At 24.3% G+C, this 22,675-nt stretch overlaps 1 protein-coding gene across 3 annotated transcripts in view; it reads left to right on the top strand.

Annotated features, from left to right (window-relative positions):
- LOC109603327 (neuroligin-1) overlaps positions 1-22,675 on the top strand; it is a 579,545-nt gene that overhangs the window by 218,665 nt on the left and 338,205 nt on the right. For 2 of the 3 annotated variants that reach the window (XM_049967040.1, XM_049967042.1), the window contains exon 3: positions 7,331-7,356. The exons of the other annotated variant lie outside the window; for it this stretch is intronic. The gene's annotated coding sequence lies outside the window, so the exon portion shown is untranslated. The remainder of the gene's footprint in view (positions 1-7,330; positions 7,357-22,675) is intronic. 3 annotated transcript variants of the gene reach the window in all.

Below are 22,675 nucleotides of genomic sequence, written 5' to 3'. Positions count from 1 at the left end.
TAAATAGATATTCTTTGAAGTAACTATCTTATACTAAGTAAAAAGTACATGTGAAAATATTTTCCTGTTTTTATTATATAATTTTTTGAAGTATCTGTAATAATACATTTGTCTACATAATCTCGAAAATTTAAAGAGATATATTTATAAGTAGTTGTTTTAAAAGTGTCTGTCTGTAAAAATTTTTTAACGTTTTTAAAAGCATGAATTAATAAAAAATATATTACATTAATTAAAGATAATTTAATATATCACAAACTGTGAATTTTTGGAAAAATATTTGAAATAAAATCAGTTGTACATATTATCTCGAAATTTTAAATAAATATTCTTTGAAGTAACTATCTTATACTAAGTAAGAAGTGCATGGAAATATTTTCCTGTTTTTATTATATAATTTTTGGAAGTATCTGAAATAATACAGTTGTCCATATTATCTCAAAATTTTAAATAGTTGGTTTAAAAGTGGTATAAAAATTTTTTTAAATTTTTTAATAGCATGAATAAATAAATATTATAAAAAATATATTACATTAATTAAAGATCTAATTTTGTCAGTAATGTTTATGTTAAATGAAAGAATTTCATTTAATTATTTACTCTTCGGAATTTAATTTATAGATTATGAGAAAAGTATTGATTTCATTACAAATTAAAGAAATACATAATTTAAAAAAATCGAAAAATGTATATCTGGTTAAATATCTGTTATGTCTGTGATATTTATTTTATTTTGTAAGACTTCGATTCATTTATTCCTGAAATATAATTTATAGATATGAGAAAAGTATTACTTAATAGCAAATTAAAAATATAAAATAATTTTAAATATATAAATAATATTGATTAAGCTGCGCATCCGCCATTTTTTTAAAATATATTTTTACTCAAATGGTGAATGTGTTAATATAAATAATAATAATAACGAAAACTAAGATTGTTTCACTTTTTTTAATCAAAAAGTTATTAGTACTCAGCACTAATCAATTTAATAATTTATTAAAAATGGGCGCATCCGCCATTTTTTAAACAGAACGTTAATTAAGGCGCATCCGACAATTTTTTAAAAATACTGAATACTAATAAATGGTGAATGTAATTTTTTTTTAGAAATTTAATTTAAAAAATATATTAAATGCATTGTTTAAATTATAAACTAAAAAGGTAAATAATTTTGAAAATATTTAAATTTAATTAAATAAATAAAATATATTTTCCAAATAAATTTTTTTATTTCTTAATTCTATGCTGGTGAAATATTTTGAAAATTAAATTTTTAATTGGGAATATGTAAATCAAAGTATTACAAAGTTATATAAACATCACACAAACAACTTGATATTTAATCAAATTTTCATTGTTTATAATATTTTCAAAAATTGTTATTTTTTTAATTGTATCCACATAAATTAAATGATGAAAAAAGAAAACTTGAACCAAATTCTTACAAAATTATAAACGGATACTTAATCAAATTTTACACACATAAAACATTTTTTATAATATTTTCTAAATTATTTATTTTTTTATAAATTAGTACATATCTCATATATATAAGAATTGTGTAATTTGTAATTGAACCTAAATAGGTGACATTATTTAGTAAATCGAAAACTTTATCGACCAGTTAAAAGCCAATCACATTCCCATATAAAACGATGCATAGATCGTTTCGGGTTTAATAATCGGCAACTCATTATGGGTTTGTCGCTTACGCCATAAACCAAATAATAAATCGACGGCATTGATTCTCTTTCAAAATGCACTTGCATTCAATATTTCAATCATAAATCGTCCGTTAATGGATAAATTGTTTCGCACCGCGTTGTCTGCCATTTCAATGAATATTTGTTAAATACAACGCGAAATGAATGTAATTTTACTACAGCAGCTATTTTGTAAATAATACATCGGTTGCAGTTCTGCATTAGTATAAATTTTCCTGCGGTGAATTATTAAACCTGGACGCATATTATTAATCACCGTTTGTGAGTGTGCGGCGAATTCCGTTCGCACAAATCGGTACGTTTCTATTTGCTGCACACGAAATATCCGATTAAAACGATTGTCGGAACGTGTAAAAATGTATTTCCATATCCCTGTTCGGGATTTGCCCGTTTCGACTGAGTTTCGTTGGCGTTTACTGTGTTCGTGTGCGGTATTTTTTCGTAAACAATCAAGTGGACTCAATCGGATTTTCAATTGGACAAAGTAAAATTTCGGATTAAATTATGGTTTAGCAGCCGCGGCGTAATTTGATAATTAATGTAAATGACCGATACGGCCGAGCCGGGGTAAATTTGTTTAAAATTTAAATTCGCCCCCCGGCGCCAACTATAAAAGAGCTGCAATTTAAAAATTGCCCTTTGTGCAAACAAAATTAAATATTCGCCGAAAACACGTTCTTTTTTTCTTTTTTTTTTGTTAATTTGAAACCGCCGAATAAATTTCTAATGGCCGATGGAATGATTTCGTTAAAATTAAAGGCAACATGTGGTACGAAAAATAATTGTTGGGGTTGATTGTTTTGGCAGCTTTACGTCCCGCCCCAAAAGTCAATTGTTAATCAGGTTTTATTGTTTGCGTTGGTGCTTCGGATGATCCATTTTCATATTGGGGGATAAACAATGGGGTCTTCTATAATTACAAATAATTTAATAAGTGACCCTTTCCTGTTGTTAAAAATTAAAATTTTAATCACATTAAGATTATTTACTCAAAAAGTATGTGGGAGTATAAATTTTGGAATAAATATATCGAATATGTTTCTAATATATTTAAGTAGTATAATAATAATTAAAAAAATGTAAATTTGATTAAATATCCGTTTGTGAGTTTGTAAGATTTTGGTTCAAAAATAAATGAATTTAAGCCTTACAAAAATTTACATTTTTTTAAAATATATTTAAAATTATTTTATATTTTTAATTTAAATAATACTTTTCTTATATCTATAAATTATATTTCAGGAAGAAATGAATCAAAGTCTTACAAAATAAATTAAATATCACAGACAAAACAGATATTTAACCAGATATACATTTTTTGAATATTTTTAAAATTTTTTAATTTGTAATGAATAAAAATAAATAAATAAATCTAATTCTTTCATTTGACAAAAACATAACAGGCACAAACAAATATTTAATCAAGTGAAAGAGTCATACCTTTCCTTTATATTAAAAATGTTAAAACTTTGATTTAAGTCCTACTTTTTAAAATTTAATTTATAAAATTAAACTTAAAACTCAAAGACATAATTTTGAGGATATTAGATAGAAAAAACGTAAATTTGGTTGAATATATGTTTGTTGCTGTGATATTTGGCTATGTAAGACTTAATTTATAATTTCCTTTTTCGAAATTTAATTTATAATATATGTAAAATCTGTCATAAATTAAATTATAAATCAGGCATATAAATAAACTTGATAATGTTATAAAAAATGTAAATTAGAAGAAATATCAATTTGTCAGTGTGATATTTATTTGTCTTTGTAAAACATATATGAAATTTATGGAAATTTAATCTATAAAATATAAAAATAATACTGAATTACAAATTGAAATAGAAAATAATTTTGAAAATGTTATTAAGGAGGTATATTTGATTATGTATTAGATTTTTTGTGATATTTATTTAAATTTGTAAGGCTTTGATTTAAGTACTTCTTCATCAAAATTTAATTTTGAAATTTAATTAAATATCTGTTTGTGACTGTGATATTTTTTGACTATGTAAGACTGTCTTATATATTCCTTTTTCGAAATTTAATTTATAATATTTGTAAAGTATATTATAAATCAAATTATTAATTAGTCATATAAAATAAATATGATAATTTTATAAAAAATGTAAATTAGAAGAAATATCCATTTTTCTGTGTGATATTTATTTGTCTTTGTTAGACATACATTTAAGGACTTTAATAGGAATAAAATATACAAATAATACTCAATTACAAATTAAAATATACAATAGAACATTTTAAAAATATTAAAAAAGTTAAATTTGCTTAAGTATCAGATTTTTCTGTGATATTAATTTGGTTTTGTAAGTCTTTCTTTATCAAAATTTAATTTATAAAATATGTCTGTAGTATTGATTTATGAATTAAAAAATAAAATAATTTTGAAAATATTGTAAAAAACATAAATTTGATTATTAATCTGTGAGTCTGATACTTTCATGACTTAGAAGGACTTATATTAAGTATTCCTCTTTCGAAATTTGAATACTAAAATATGTGTTGATTTAATTAAAAAATAAAAAAAATTTGGAAATATTATGAGAATTTCCTAATTAGAAATTTAATTTACAAAAATATTTCATTAGGATTATAAATTTAAAATTAAGTCACTTGAAAAATATAAAATATTTGGAATTAAATTTATATATTTTTTAATATATTCAAAATTAATTTTCTAAATTAAATTTCTAAAATAAACTACAAATATGTTTCTAATATATTTAAGTAGTATAATAATAATTAAAAAAATGTAAATTTGATTAAATATCCGTTTGTTCAAAAATAAATGAATGAAAGTCTTACAAAAGTTTATATTTTTTAAAATATATTCACAATTATTTTATATTTTTAAACTGCAATTAAATAATATTTTTCTCATATCTATAAATTATATTTCAGGAAATGAAAAATAAAATAAATATTACAGACACAAACAGATATTTAACCAGATATACATTTTTCCAATATTTTTAAATTTTTCTATCTCTTTAATTTGTAATGAAATCAATACATTTCTCATATTTTATTAATTAAATCTAATTCTTTGACTTTTTTCAAATGAAAGAATTAGATTTAACGTTCTTATGTTACAGTCACAAACAAATATTTAATTAAGTGAAAGCGTCATACATTTCCTTAACATTACAACAGGGAACATGTTAAAACTTCTAAGTGAACAAATTAGTATTATTTTCTGTCGCAGCGGGACATTTTTTAACACGTTTTGAAGGTACCGAACCATTTGATAATAATTTTAAGATCTTAATCGCGATATTTTCAATCGTGAAAGATTTACGGCGCATAGTTTATGTATTTTGAAGTCGATTTTATTTCTTTCAAAGAATCCGCCCAAGTTCCACGCCATATTTTCTATAAACTTATGTTTTATTGTCCGGTCCCGTCCCGACGAGAAATAGTTTATAAAAGTAAACATGAATCAAAACTGCTTAAAAACTTTATTCCGTTCTTAGTTTTATCGCGTAAAATGGTCGTTTTGTAGTTTTCTGGTTTAGTATTTCCACTCAATAAAATAATTCCGGTGTCTTACAATAAGCTCTTTTGGAGGAAGTAAGTTATAAAATGGATATGGGCGGCATAAATCTGATATAAGTAAATTTATGTGATACACGGAAACAAATAAAAAACGGTTATCGACGTATGACTCTTCGCAGACTGTATTTTACACCAATTTTCGACGGGATTATTTTGTAATACCGGTTTTGTTGGATTAAAAACTTAATCTAAAAACTCATGACAATTTTTGTTCAAACGTTTCAATTCGAGTAAATCAATTTATTGGGTCGCAGTTTTATTAAAAGCACTACACAAACGTCATATTTGCATATTTGAAACGGGGAATACACGAAGGAAACAAAATTATCGTTGAAATCTTTGACACCACCCTCGTTAAAGCCGGGACAGATTTATTAAATTTCCAACTGTGATATTTTTTAACGTGAAGTCAGATTATGAAAAGCATCGCTGTGTCTGGAAAATAGAGGAAAACTTGATCGAGGGAATTATTGCAGATCAAATTTTATGTAAACAGATACTGTTATGGCTGGGAAGGGGTGGAAAAACCCTTTATAATATCAGATTATAACAATATCCTTGAAGCTTCAGCTTTACGATTGTAATACAAAAATTGACCGTGCACATAAAAGCGTGCATTGTAAAATTGCACAAGATTTTCGATCAAAAAAGTAAAAATGTGATAAGGCAATAAAAGTGCAAGAGGGCTGTGTAAACTTAACTGGATTTCCATTACAAAGGAATTACATATTTTGCATGCATGTATTATGCATGGCATAAACAATATTTATGTTAAAACGTGCTTAATATATAAACGAATTAATGGACATAGTTGTAGCCTGAAGTCGGAAAAATGGCTGATAAATATTTATAATTTTCGATACAACTTCAAACAATTTTAATTGGCTGTTCAACAAGTCGAGTTCACTTAGTAGTTTAATAAATTCAAATTCACGTAACGGGGTCGTATCTTCGAGAGTATCTGGCTTTTCATTTGAATCTCGGAAAAGTTTCACCCCCTTCGAGTTCCCGTATTTATTGGACGCCGTCTTATCGGTAAAAATTAATTTCGTCCGGGCCGCATATTCCGATGAAAATTCCATATTTTTTGTATATTATATCGGGTCCCCGAAAATCCAGACAAAATCGTTATCAGTGTTACATTCATAAAACTTTATTGCAAGTTGTTGAGAAGTAATTTAATTCGGAGCATTGAAATGAAATGAGAACGATTTGTAAAGTGTACTATGTTCGATTTTATTATAGTTCGATGAATCGTATACGAAGGAATTTAATACGAAGAAATATTTGTTTTTGAAGCGTGTCCTGCGAACGGCATAAACGTTTTTATTTATCGAAATTTAATTTCGAAAAGGGAATGCTCAAATCAAAGTCTTACAAAGTCAAATAAATGTCACAGATGTAAACGGATGTTTAATAAAATCTTCGTTCTTTATAATATTTTCCAAATGAGTTAATTCTTTTTAATCTATAATCCTATATTTTGTAAATTAAACTTATAATTGGGAATACGTAAATCAAAGTATTACAGAGTCATATAAACATCACACAAATAAGTTGATATTTAATCCAATTTTCATTCTTTACAATATTTTCAGAAGTGTTTTATTTTTTATTTGTAACTCAATACTATAGACATATTTTACAAATTAAATTTGGAAAAAAAAATGCTTTAATCAAGATCTTACAAAGTCATAAACACAGATATGTAATTTTATAATTCTCATAATATTTTCAAAATTATTTTTTAATTCATAAATCAATACTACAGACATATTTTATAAATTAAATTTTGAAAAAGAAAAACTTAAATCAAAGTCTTACAAAACCAAATAAATATGACACACAGAAATGGCTACTTAATCAAATGTACCTTTTGTATAATATTTTCTTGATTACTTTCTATTTTAATTTCATCATTAAATGTAAGTTTTACAAAAATAAATAAATATAATATAGACAAATGGATATTTAATTTAATTTACATCAAATTTATTTTATATATCTAATTTATAATTTAATTTCAGATATTATAAGTTAAATTTCCAAAAAGGTAAATATAAATTAAGTCTTACATAGTCAAATATCACCTCAACATACATATATTTAATCAAATTTACGTTTTCTCTTTCTAATATCTACAAAATTATTTCTTTAATTTTTAAATCAATATTACAGACATATTTTATAAATTAAATCTTGAAAAAGAAATTCTTAAATTAGAGACTTATAAAGTAAATATCACAAAATATCACTGAAGAAACTGTTTCTTATTCAAATTTTACCTCTTTAATAACATTTTGAAAATTATTTTCTATTTGAATTTGTAATTCAGTATAATTTTTATATTTTATGGATTTAATTTCCAAAAATTGATATTTCTTTTAGTTTACATAATTTTATAAAATAATCAAGTTTATTTTATGTCTAATTAATAATTTAATTTATAATAAACTTTACAAATATTATAAATTAAATTTCGAAGGAAGGAAAGTATAAATTAAGTCTTACATAGTCAAATATCATCACAACATACATATATTTAATAAAATTTACGTTTTCCCTTTCTAATATCTTCAAAATATTACAGACAAACTTTACAAATATTAAATTTTGAAAAAGAAATACTTAAATCAAAGACTTACAAAATCAAATAAATCTCACAGAAGAAACTGCTTTTTAATCAAATTTACCTCTTTAATAAAATTTTCAAAATTATTTTCCATTTGAATTTGTAATTCAATATTATTTTTATATTTCATGGGTTAAATTTCCTCAAATAATACCTTAAATATATGTCTTACAAAGACAAATAAATATCACGCTGACAAATTGATATTTCTTCTAATTTGAAATAATAAATTAAGTCTTACATAGTCAAATATCATCACAACACACATATATTTAATAAAGTTTACGTTTTCTTTTTCTAATTTCTTCAAAATTATTTCTTTAATTTTTTAGTCAATATTACAGACAACTATACAAATTAAATTTTGAAAAAAAAAAAAAAATACTTAAATCAAGGATTTACGAAATCAAATAAATATGACAAAAGAAACTAGTTTTTAATCAAATTTACCTCTTTAATAAAATTTTCAAAATTATTTTCTATTTGAATTTGTAATTCAGTTAAATTTCCAGAAATAATACCTTAAATATATGTCTTACAAAGACAAATAAATATCACACTGACTAATTGATATTTCTTCTAATTTACCTATTTTATAACTTTATCAAGTTTATTTTATAAGCCTAATTTATAATTTAATTTATAATAGACTTTACAAATATTATAAATTAAATTTCGAAGTAGGAAATTATAAGTTAAGCCTTACATAGTCAAATATTATCACAACATACATATATTTAAAAAAAATACCTTTTCTCTTTCTAATATGTTCAAAATTGTTTCTTTAATTTTTTATTCAATATTACCGACATACTTTACAAATTAAATTTTGAAAAAGAAATACTTAAATCAAAGACTTACAAAATCAAATAAATATCACTGAAGAATTTACTTAATCAAATTTACCTCTTTAATAACATTTTCAAAATGATTTTCTATTTCAATTTGTAATTCAGTATTATTTTTATATTTCATAGATTAATTTCCGAAGAATAAATCTTTAAATATATGTATTACAAAGACGAATAAATATCACACTGACAAATTGATATTAGTTCTAAGTTATATATTTTACAACATTATCAAATTTATTTTTTATGTATAATTTATAATTTAATTTATGATAGAATTTACAAATATAATATTTTTCTTTCCAATATTCTCAATTTAATTATATCTTTGAATTTTAAGTCAATACTATAGACATATTTTATAAATTAATTTTTGAAAAAGAACTACTTAAATTAAAATCTTAAGTCAAATAAATATAACAGATCGAAACGTCTACTTAATCAAATTTACCTTTTTATAATATTTTCAAAATTCTTTTCTATTTTAATTTGTAATTCAAAATTATTTGTATATTTAATAAAAATATATATTTTAACATAAATTTGTAAAAATATTTAATAAAATCTTTGTTCTTTGATTGAATTGGGAATATAAATAATTTTGAAAACATTATAAAAATGTAAATTTGATTAAACTTGCGGTTAAATCTTATTTTTTAACTTTTATTTTTATGTAAGAATTTCTTTTTGGGAAATTCTATTTATGGATGTCAGTAGCATTCAATTCAAAATTAAAAAAGAAAGTAATCTCGACAATATTATAAAAAAGGTAGATTTGACCCTTAAGCCCTTAAAATTATTATCAAAGGCATGAATCCCTTGGAAACATGTTAAAAAATGCTTTGATATGTTTGATGTGACAAAAAATACAACAAATTTAGTAACTCGATAACTTTTGTTCATTTGGAAGTTTTACCATCTTGTCTATTGTGATGTAAAGCAAAGTTGCCCAGATATGAAAACGTTTATTTGTTCGATATAAAATTACAAGGACGAAGTTTCGATGGTACATAAAAGGTTTCGCAATACAACTAAAAGGAGGCTTTTAATCCGTGTTGAGTTTGTGCTGGCGGAGAAAAAAAAAAAGACGGCGAATTTGCGTGCTGTAAGAAATGATCTCCGACTAAGGTCCGGATATAAATTGCCGCCTGTCTACATGTAAAAGCAAAAATAAACAAAAACCTAGTCTAAAAGTTTAACTTAACGAACAAGTTTTCCTCTCGGCATTAAATCCCGACTTAGCGGTTCGAGGAGGAAACAGAAAATCCACCGAGCGTTAAACCATTTTCCGAGCGTCGCCGTATACGCGGAGGGCCGAAAAACCGGCGGCAAGTTTTCATTTTGAAGCGGCACGTTTTTACGTCCCGACTCGTCATTCGGGGTTGTGTATCATATAAAGCGTTTTAGTGCGGCGTAAAAACGGGATCGTTAATTCGATGCCGATAAATCTTTGTTTCTTATTCGCACAAAGGCCGACTTCCGACCGATCTTCCGAAGCACACGCCCCCCGTAAAACCGGCGGAATTTTACGCAAATTGACGCTGGGGGTGTGCAGGCGGTGGATGTGTTTTATTTTGTGATTTTCAATTTGGGGCAGGCGGAGAAACAAACAAAAACGGTAAGGGTTGCGTTAAACACTTACGGATCGGGAATCTCTGTTTGATTTTAAACCGGAAGCTTTTTGTGTTTTTAAGTTTAACGTTTGTTGGTTTCCTGTTTTTAATTAGAAGTGTTTTAGGTAGCCGATGGTTGATAACTTTGAAACTGGCGTGGACTCGTTGGTGGCAATAATTTCTTGTACAAACACTGTACTTTTTATTGGGTGCAGTAAAAAGTAATTTACGGTTTCAAAGTTTAACTTTAAAGTAACGTAACTTATTTTAAAATAACTTTCATCCAGCAAAGCAATTACCAATGTAGTTAACAATTTTGTGTCAACATTTTACAAGAAACGAGTAAAGAATTATGGTTTCGAAGAATTGAGAAAAAGATCAAACTCAATTTTGACCTCCTCTTCAGAAATAAACCGTATTTAAAAAATTACAGTAAAGCAACGTAAATAATAGTCATATGGATAAATATGTGAATTAAACATTTTGAAGATTCTCTGTTAATATTTAATTTATGTTATACCAATAGTAAATTTTGCATAAAATTAAACGTAAATATCTCTGTATAAAATATAATAAAGACTTCTTATAAGATGGTTCTTTGTCAATGTGTATACCAAAACTTAACTTTTTAGCATCAAATTTGGTGACTACAGAAATTTTAGTTAGACCAAAACAATTTTAAGTTTAAAAATTTAAAAATATATAGGATCTTTTATAGAAAAGATCATAGCAAAACTAAAATCACTTCCGGTGAACCCGGAAATGAAATTTTGTATAAAATTAACTAGAAAATTAATTCAACGAATTATAATTTCAAATCAATATCTTCCTTTATTTTCCATAAATAATTTAGGTGAATCACCGTGTATATAATTATAATTACATATGAAACTTATTTTTATTTTGACGTCTAATGATTTTATTATGATAAACGAGCTTTGTGAATACGGAAATTACAGAGACTTTATCTTAAATGGGACACGCCGTATATAATGTTTTATTTATATTAATAACTACAAAACTATTGGATTTAGGTATAGTATGGCAATTTTATTGAGAATTATATGTAGAGTTTAGAAATCTAAAGGGTGTTCCACAGAAAGTATCAAAACTGTTGGCACTTCCAGCGAAACCGGAAATGACATTTTGTTTAAAATAAACTAAAAAATTAATACAAAAAATTGTAATTTCTACAAAAATTTCAAATTAAATACTTTTTTTACATTCTGTATAAATTCCTAACGAATAATTTAGGTGAATCACCCTGTATATAATTATAATTACATATGAAAGTTATTTTTATTTTGTGTTTTAAAAACAAAAAAAAAAATAAAAAAATAATTCAAAAAATATTGGGTATAGGTATAGGATATGGTACAGCAATTTTATTTGGAATTACACGTAGAGTTTAAAAATTCAAAAATATATAGGATGTTCCACAGGAAGTACCAAAGTTGATGTCACTTCGGGCGAAACCCGAAATGAAATTTTGTTTAAAATAATCTAAAAAATTAATTCAAAAAATTGTAATTTCTACAAAAATTACAAATTAAATACTTTTTTCATTCTTCATAAATTCCTAACGAATAATTTAGGTGAATCACCCTGTATATAATTATAATTACATATGAAAGTTATTTTTATTTTGACGTCTAATGATTTTATTATGAAAAATGTGTTTTCTGAATAGACAAGATACAGAGATTTGCATCTTAAAAGGGATACACTGTATATTGTGTTTTTTGAAAAAAAAAAAATCTAAAAATATTAGGCACTTTCGGCGAAACCGGAAATAAAATTTTGTTTAAAATAAATTAGAAAAATAATTCAAGCCTAATTATAGTTTCTACAAAAATTTCAAATCAATACATTTTTTCGTTTTCCACAAATTTCTAACGAATTATTTAGGTGAATCACACTGTATATAATTATAGTTACAAATTATTTTGGTTTTAACGTCTAATAATTTTTTCATGATAAAAACTGTTGGGTATAGCAATTTTATTTGGAATTTCATGAAGAGTTTAAAAATTCAAAATATTATTTCATATTTCTTATTAATAATTTTCTAAATTAAATTTTTACTTTTATGGAATAATTTAAATTTACATCTATATTTATAACATTTAGAAGTAAATCAAATTTTTACTGAAAATTTTAATTTAATTTATACTTTAAAGATTTTTAAAATTTTATTATCAACAATTTATTTTAGTACTTTGAATTTTAAACAAGAAATTTTATAGTTATAAATATATATTTTAATTTCAATTAATTTTTTGTTAATAAAAATACGATATTTAATGATAATTCTTTTTAAATATGTTTAATTTCAAATTGGTAAAAATCTCAATTTTGTTCTCATAATTTTTCAATGTAAATTTTAACTTTTATAGAGTAATTCAAATTTTTACATTCATAAGAGTCACAAATTTTTAATCAATTTTTATTTGTACTTATATATTATATTATTTAAATTTAAATTATTATTTTTTTGTTTAATTAAATTAAATATTTTAGATTTAAATTAAATAGAGATGCCTCTCAGTACGAAGAAAACCATCGTGCAGAATATCTCTGTATCTTTCAAGGTTTAAAAGCTTTTCGATCTGTATATATTTCGTTGACATGTAATTTTAGGATATTGAATAACATTATAATAAAAAACTTAAAATCGTATCCTAAAATTGTAAAAAAAATCCAACGACTTTTTCGTTTCCAGAAACCCGGAGTTCTATTCTTCCGGTATGAATAATATTGTTTCTCGCTGACAAAAATTGATTGGATTTAACGTGCCAAGACTTAACTCAAGAAGCAGCGTTCTTTTTCACCATACCAAGACATAGAACTAATATCCAATTAAAAAGCCCAGTTTTTTAATATTTTTAATTAACATGTATTATTTTATAAATGTAGATATATTTATTTGTGTATTATCGACAACCTAGTATTAATTTCCGGACGTTTGGCACGTCAGGTTATGCCACGTATAATTTGCATTTCGATGTTCCACAGGAAGTACCAAAGTTGATGTCACTTCGGGCGAAACCCGAAATGAAATTTTGTTTAAAATAATCTAAAAAATTAATTCAAAAAATTGTAATTTCTACAAAAATTACAAATTAAATACTTTTTTCATTCTTCATAAATTCCTAACGAATAATTTAGGTGAATCACCCTGTATATAATTATAATTACATATGAAAGTTATTTTTATTTTGACGTCTAATGATTTTATTATGAAAAATGTGTTTTCTGAATAGACAAGATACAGAGATTTGCATCTTAAAAGGGATACACTGTACATTGTGTTTTTTGAAAAAAAAAAAATCTAAAAATATTGGGCACTTTCGGCGAAACCGGAAATAAAATTTTGTTTAAAATAAATTAGAAAAATAATTCAAGCCTAATTATAGTTTCTACAAAAATTTCAAATCAATACATTTTTTCGTTTTCCACAAATTTCTAACGAATTATTTAGGTGAATCACACTGTATATAATTATAGTTACAAATTATTTTGGTTTTAACGTCTAATAATTTTTTCATGATAAAAACTGTTGGGTATAGCAATTTTATTTGGAATTTCATGAAGAGTTTAAAAATTCAAAATATTATTTCATATTTCTTATTAATAATTTCCTAAATTAAATTTTTGCTTTTATGGAATAATTTAAATTTACATCTATATTTATAATATTTAGAAATAAATTAAATTTTTACTGAAAATTTTAATTTAATTTATACTTTAAAGATTTTTAAAATTTTATTATCAACAATTTATTTTAGTACTTTGAATTTTAAACAAGAAATTTTATAGTTATAAATATATATTTTAATTTCAATTAATTTTTTGTTAATAAAAATACGATATTTAATGATAATTCTTTTTAAATATGTTTAATTTCAAAATGGTAAAAATCTCAATTTTGTTCTCATAATTTTTCAATGTAAATTTTAACTTTTATAGAGTAATTCAAATTTTTACATTCATAAGAGTCACAAATTTTTAATCAATTTTTATTTGTACTTATATATTATATTATTTAAATTTAAATTATTATTTTTTTGTTTAATTAAATTAAATATTTTAGATTTAAATTAAATAGAGATGCCTCTCAGTACGAAGAAAACCATCGTGCAGAATATCTCTGTATCTTTCAAGGTTTAAAAGCTTTTCGATCTGTATATATTTCGTTGACATGTAATTTTAGGATATTGAATAACATTATAATAAAAAACTTAAAATCGTATCCTAAAATTGTAAAAAAAAATCCAACGACTTTGTCGTTTCCAGAAACCCGGAGTTCTATTCTTCCGGTATGAATAATATTGTTTCTCGCTGACAAAAATTGATTGGATTTAACGTGCCAAGACTTAACTCAAGAAGCAGCGTTCTTTTTCACCATACCAAGACATAGAACCAATATCCAATTAAAAAGCCCAGTTTTTTAATATTTTTAATTACCATGTATTATTTTATAAATGTAGATATATTTATTTGTGTATTATTGACAACCTAGTATTAATTTCCGGACGTTTGGCACGTCAGGTTATGCCACGTATAATTTGCATTTCGACTGCAGTGTGAACAGCCACGACCGCCAAAGTTTGCAGACTGCAATCTAATACTTGATAACACCGCAGTTTACTGCCGGAACGTGACACAGGAATAATACACCTTCCGACGAACTAATTACTAATACAATCATTCAGTTTTACAATTAATCACGACGACAAGAAATTTATTGCAATACTATCCCGGGAGCGGGGCATAAACGTGACAATACGTCAACGCCGATGCCACACGTTGCGGCGCAATATTCGCCCCAACATTCCGGCACAAATGAACGAATTTCATCGCAGCGCCGATAAAACCGAAGGCGTACGCGCCAAACGGCCGGCCCGGCGATTTCCATGTACCGTAAGCGAAATTAAAAAGCTAGATGCAGTCCGTCATTGTGTCCGGCTTCGATGGTATTTATTCACTTCAATCGCCCTAAAACGCGGTCCGGGTTTGTGCGAATGCGGAGGGATGATTTAGCCGAGAGTGGACGCGGATCGATTTCCTACGGAATATGTACCGAATTCATTCCATTTCAAAATTGTGGTTTTAGCGAAAAAAAAAAAAAGAACAATTTGGTAATACAAAACATTGAACTAAACTTAAATATAAATAAATAATCTAAAACTTAGTAATCTTGTATAAACCTTAAAATGAAGTAAAACTATAAAGGTAAGATTAAAGTTTAAATGTGAATAAGACAGTAAAATTAAATTATCTTAGAAGATTATTTATCTTAACCAAGTTTCCAGTGTTTCATTGTTATGGATTATTAATTACTGTAACTAACTTTAACTAAGGGTTAAATTTTAATCTTATTTATTATATTAATAATTTAATTTATTTATTCTACAATGAACAGACACTTAATATGTATATTAAATATTATAAAACATTGGAGTCTATAAAGTTTAAATTAAAAAGTAAAAGTTGAAATGCCTTAAATTAAAAACTTATTTTTTTTCTGTGTACTCCTTTTATAAAATTTGGTAAATAAACATATATATTATATACATTATAACATATTTTTTTGATAAAAAAAACCAAATGATAAATTTGGACTTTTAATAACAATAATATACAGGAAACTATAAAACTATTGATAATATACAGTATGTCCCATTAAGAGATGGAAATCCTTGTAACTTGTCTATTAATAAAGCTCACTTATCATAATCAAACCATTGGGTGTTAAAAATAAAAATAATTTTCTTATATAATTATAATTATATAGAGAGTGATTCATCTAAACTATTATTATTAGAAGTTTATGGAGAACGAAAAAAGCTATTGATTTGAATTTTTTTAGCAATTGTAGCTTGTCTTGAGTTACCATTGGGTGTCAAAAATAAAAATAATTTTCATATATAATTATAATTATATACGGAGTGATTCATCTAAACTATTATTATTAGAAGTTTATGAAGAACGAAAAAAGGTATTGAGTTACTTTTCTAGTTTATTTTGAGTGACATCAATTTTGGTACTCTCTACGTAAATATTAGATAATATTTAAAAATTGTTTAATTAAAAAACTATTTATTTTTTAATAATTTTGTATCAGTTTAAAATTAAAAAAAATATTACTAAATATTACATTTTATTTAAATTTAAAAAAATATTTTTTTCAGTAAAATCTAATATTAAATTAAAAAAAATAATGTATAAATATAAATTAAATTAAACAAAAAAAAATAAAATAAAATAAAATATGTAAATTAAATTCAAATAATATATATAAGTTCAAATAAAAGTTAAATTTTTTGTAAAATTTAATATTATTTTTTTATGTGTAAATTTGACTGAATCAAAATTTGTGACTCTGTGAAGTTAAATTTTAAATTGAAAAATTATAAAAACAAAATTGATATTTTTATCAATTTTGTGTCAATTTGAAATTAAATATATTTAAAAAGAATTATTATTAAATATTTTATTAATAAAAAATAATTTAAATTAAAATATATATTTAAAACTATAAAATTTCTGGTTTAAAATTTGAAGTACTAAAATAAATTGTTGATAATAAATAAATATAAAAGTATAAATTAAATTAAAATTTTTAGTAAAAATTTTACTTAAATATTATTTAGGGTATTATTAGGAAATATAAGATATATTTAAAAATTGTTTAATTAAAAAACTATTTATATTTTAATAATTTTGTATCAGTTTAAAATTAAAAAAAAAAAATATTGCTAATTATTATAATTATTAATAATATTACTAAATATTATATTTTATTTAAATTTAAAAAAATAAATTTTTAGTAAAATTTAATATTAAATTAAAAAAAATAATGTGTACATATAAATTTAATTAAACAAAAAAATAAAATAAAATAAAGTATAGTAAATAATATATTCAAATAATATAATATATAAGTTCAAATAAAAATTATTTTTTTTGTAAAATTTCATATTATTTTTTTTTTATTGTGTAAATTTAGAAAACAAAATTGATATTTTTACCAATTTTGTGTCAATTTGAAATTTAATATATTTAAAAAGAATTATTACTAAATATTTTATTAATAAAAAAGTAATTGAAATTAATATATAATTTCTGTTTTAAAATTCGGAGTACTTAAATAAATTGTTGATATTAAATTTTTTAAAGTATAAATTAAATTCAAATTTTTAGTAAAAATTTGACTTAAATATTATTTAGGGAATTATTATGAAATATAAGATAATATTTAAAAACTGTTTAATTAAAAAAAACTATTTATAAAAAATAATTTTGTATTAGTTTAAAGTCAAGTACATTTAAACTTTAAATATCGTAATTTTAAATAACAAAAAACTGTTAAAAACAATTGGATATACAAAATTTATTTACAATAGAAACATTTTTATTTTAAAATTCCTGTAACTAAAATGAAAGTATTTGAAAAAAAAAATAAAATAAATTTTTCATTAAAATCTAATATTAAATTAAAAAAAAAATGTGTAAATTTTAGTTATTCAAATTTATTAAACATTATAAATATAAAAATGTATATTATTTTTCAGGGCAAAAATTTAATTAAATAACTATTTGTTAAATAGGAAATACAGAATTATTTTTAAAAAGTTGGGTAACTAAACAAATATATTTATATTTTAATTATTGATTAATTAACTGTTAAATAAATAATGGCAAATATGATATTTAAATACAATTACAGAATTCGTATTTTAAAACTTTATTCTCGTATAGGAAGTTGTCGTAACGTTTGAAAAGATGATAATCAGTTGACAAAATGTTTAGTGAGTATGACGGACGAGACAGACTTTCAGTAGCATCAACTTCTGCAGAGTCAGTTGTGCGACGTGTGGGTGAGCATGAAGAAGAATTTTCTCTTTCTGTTGACGGTACTTCACCGCCGCAATTGTTTCATTAGAATTTAGGAAGCTGTAATGTAATCACATTGGCAGAAGATCATCAAACAGTAACCATGACCTTGCATTGGTGAAATTTCGTTTTTGGAGCTTACATTACCCATTCTAGTAGAGCATCCACTTTTCATGACCAGTCACAATCCAATCGAGAAACAGCTCGTTCACGATGAGTAAAAGAAGACTTCATAATGGCAGTTATGCAGTGAGATTTTCGTTCAATTCCTATGGCACTCATTTGTCGACCTTTTTTTTCTTTCCAGTCCGATTTAAGTGGTTGGAAATGGTAGAATACGTTACGTCTAATTCAGCATTGAGCTCTCGAACAGAGGAGTGCTAATTGCTTTAAACTAAGGCCTTCAACTGGTCATTGTCAACGTCTGATAACCGGTCGTTGTGCTCATTATATTCAAGACTCTCGTCTCAGCCTCTGAATATTTGGAATAAATATTTGAATAGTGGTTCCTGGATATGGCAGCCAGATTCGGTTGCTTTTTGGTCTTGCTTCAAGTGGAACAACAATTGTACAAATTTGCTTCTTATTCACACTTTATTCAAAGCCCTGAATAACTTGAAATAAAAACGAGTTTACACGTTTACATAGAGCCAAATACGTGCTTTAAAACTGTTCATCATGTCACATTAACACATTAAAAAATTGACAGAATATTCATCACAAATAACTTTATTGAGACCGGACCATCGAGGATAAATCGTCCTCGTGAAGGAAGCGATGACAATGTTTTTATGGCCTCCATAATCCGATTCTTGACACACATCCAGATAAGTCGTACTCGTTCTCGCCCCTCTTCGAGTTATTGGTCCTTGGACGGCTCTCCATACCTACGCCGAATAAATTTATGCAGCATTCGACCCGGAGGGTTTGCGTTCAAGAACAAGAGCCGGGCGATGCAGCAGCGCCGTTGCGTCCGCAAGTTTGTAACGTTTTCAATTCGACTAGCACCAGACCGGCATTATAATTCGCACGGCACATAAACTTGTTCCTACACCTTATTAGATGTGCATGCGGCGAATCTCAACCCCACTTAATATGTATTCGGTATTTTGATTCCGTAAGATACTGTCCGGGAAGTTTTAATTGGAGGACAAAAAGTTGATCAACGTGCGGGTAATGCCTCAATAAGGTGGGCAATAAAGTAAACTGGTCGTTTCAAGTACCACTGACCCAATTCACATGCAAATTTCAGTTATTGACTTCGTACGAACGCGACCAAAAACGAACGAGTTGCATTTATAACTGCAGTTTTTTGTTTGTGTCCAACGCCAGGCCGGACAATGGCGAACGTGGATATGAGTGTGGACTGTTGTTTCAAAAGATTTTAATGGTATACGTATTTTGTTTTTGCAAAAAGCGACGCTAAATGGAAATATTTTAACTGTCGCATAAACGGGCACAATGGAAACTTTGTCCGGGTGGCAAAAAATTAAACAAACAGCGGAAACGGCAAAGGAAAAACGCGTGGGTAATAAAATGTGGAAAATTATTCGGACGTAAACCGGTTTTGTCACAGTAAATTTTCAGCTTTTTCGTGCTAATTAATTAAAAATCATCAATAAATCGCACAAACAACACGGTAATTGATGAATTAATGACTGATAAATGTGTAATGGTAATTAATTCGCCGATTTATAACGATAATGTTTCGTGGGTAAATATTTTCGTTCACTTACACATTTTAATTGTTGTACAATGGGGATTAGCACCGTTTAATGCATTTATATGCTTTGTTCGGTATCGAGTCGATTTCAGTTAGTCTCGAGCATGTCTTGATGGTTCTTAATTAAGGAAAGAGTTAAGAGACCGGGCTTTAAATTAGACTCTTTCTTTCAGGACATTTAAGTAATTAAAAGCTTTTTCAGCGGCGGCTGCTTTATGGATCAGGCTGCTTATTATTTTATGAAAAAAAATCTAATAACAAGGCCCAATTTAATTTGTTTTAGATTAGTTTATAATTAAAAAGTAACCAATTCTTTACTCAAATTATATAAATGTTTTTAGATTTTTTTATACAAAATTATATAAAAAATCAAAGAAATTTTTAACTCACTTAATTTACCCAGAAAATCTAAAATATTAAGTTTTCGTTATTTTTTATTTAGATTTTTTCAAAAATACTGAAATTTGTTTTAACTTTAAAACAATAGTTGAAAATCAATTGTTTTAAAACAAACAAAAGTAAAAATAAAAATTACACAAAATACTTTCAGAATAAGGCAGTTTAAAAATATTAAAAAAAAAATTTCAATTTTTAAAAAAATGTATCTCAAAATAAGTAAAAATTAGGAAAATTAACATATTTTAACATTGTCACCTTCTTCTATAAATATTTTTTATTAAAACGAGTATAAATCAAGAAAAGATAACAATTTTTTTTAATTTTGTTTTATGTAATTAAAAAATGAAATTTTTAACGTTTTTATTTAAATTCATCTATAATTTAAATTTTTAATAAATTAATAATAACTTTTTGTATTTGTCTGAAAGTCTGAAAACTGAATACCGAGTTATACATATATACAAAATTATACTAAAAATAAATAAAATTTTAGTATATCTATTTATATTTAACCAGAAATTTTTGAAAAAATTAAATAAAAAGACTCAATTGAATTTGTTTTAAATTACTTACTCTATTACTATATAAAAATTAAAGAAATTTTTAACGTTTTCATTTAGATTTACCCAGAAAGTCTTATTATTATTATTAAAATAAAAATACACACAAAACTAAACAGGCAGTTAATTATTTTGCTAAAAAATTTGAGAAAACCTTCACTGAATTAAACAAATATATATATATATATATATATATAAAGATAATTATTTTAATTTTTAATCAAGAAAAGATAATATATATTTTTTAATTTTCTTGTATGTAGTTTGTTTTTAATAATTTAACTTTTAGAAGATTCGTAACGAAACTTTTTTATTACAAAAAATATCAAAAAAATAATAATGAAATTTTTAACGCTTTTATTTAAATTTAAGATTAGATAATTTTAATTTTTAATAACAACTTTTTTATATTTGTATCAATTTCATAATACAAAACAAAACGAGACAAAAATAACAAATAACAGCCAGTTTATTATTTTATTAAAAAATCTAAAAGAGACCTCAATGAATTTGTTTTGGTGTAATTTACACCTGAAAATTTCTCAATTCGTTGCTGAATTATTTAATTATTTTTTTATGTAGTTTAATTTGATTTTTAAAAATATTATTGCATTTTAAAATAAGTAAATATTAGGAAAATTATTTTAACATTGTGCAATTTTATTTTTAATAAAAGAATAATCTACAAAAATCTAGAACAGATAATATATTTTTCTATTTTTTTTTATATTTTTATACTTTTAGAAGCTTCGTAACAAAAACTTTTTATTGTATATTGATATAGGTATATGTACAAAATTATATAAAAAATTAATAAAATTTTAACGTTTCTAATCATATTTAACCAGAAAATTTTAGTTTTGTATATTACATTTTTGGAATTTAGTTTTTTTAATGCCTTAATACTGAAACTAGTTTTTTAGAATCAGGCAGTTTATTACTTTATTACATTGCACCTTCTTATATAAATAATTTTAATAAAAGAAATATAAATCAGGAAAAAATAATATATAATTTGTTTAATTTTCTTGTATGAAGTTTTTTTAATGTTTTTAATATAAAGATTGAATTAAATTTTTAACGTTTTTATTTAAATTTATCCAGAAATTTTTAATAGTATATTTTTTAAATTTTACTTTTTTAAGTATGATAACTGGTAATACAAAAATAAAAAATCCAAAAAAAGGCTTTCAGAATCAGGCAGTTTAATATTTTATTAAAAAATCTAATAAAATAATCCATTGAATTCGTTTTAGAGTAATTTACAGCTGAAAAGTTTTCAATTCGTTGCTATTTAATTATTTTTGTATTAGGTGGTATGGTAGAGTAGTTTGTAATAAATTCTATTTTGTATGTGAACATTTTAAAGCTTGGAAACTAAAATTAACTTCAATAACATTAATTAAAAATCAATTCAATTAAAACAATATAGTACGGGACGAGGCTAAAAATAAAAAACCCACAAAAAGGGACATGTTGAACTGAAATTATCACATAGTTTCCGAACTCGGCGTCGAAACGTATTTAATTGCACACAAGCAGCGCTAAATAGTTCTTAATTAAGAAAACTGGCAAGAAACTAAGTTTAATTCCGGTTCTTTAATTGGAACGGGGGCCCGTTCCTGTAATTACTGTTTTCTCCATTCGGCAGCCGACGACTCCTGCGGATACTCCACGATCCACGGGACGACCTCT

Source organism: Aethina tumida, chromosome 4, assembly GCF_024364675.1.
Source record: "Aethina tumida isolate Nest 87 chromosome 4, icAetTumi1.1, whole genome shotgun sequence".
Classification (NCBI taxonomy): domain Eukaryota; kingdom Metazoa; phylum Arthropoda; class Insecta; order Coleoptera; family Nitidulidae; genus Aethina; species Aethina tumida.
This window is presented reverse-complemented; position numbering and strand designations above follow the sequence as displayed.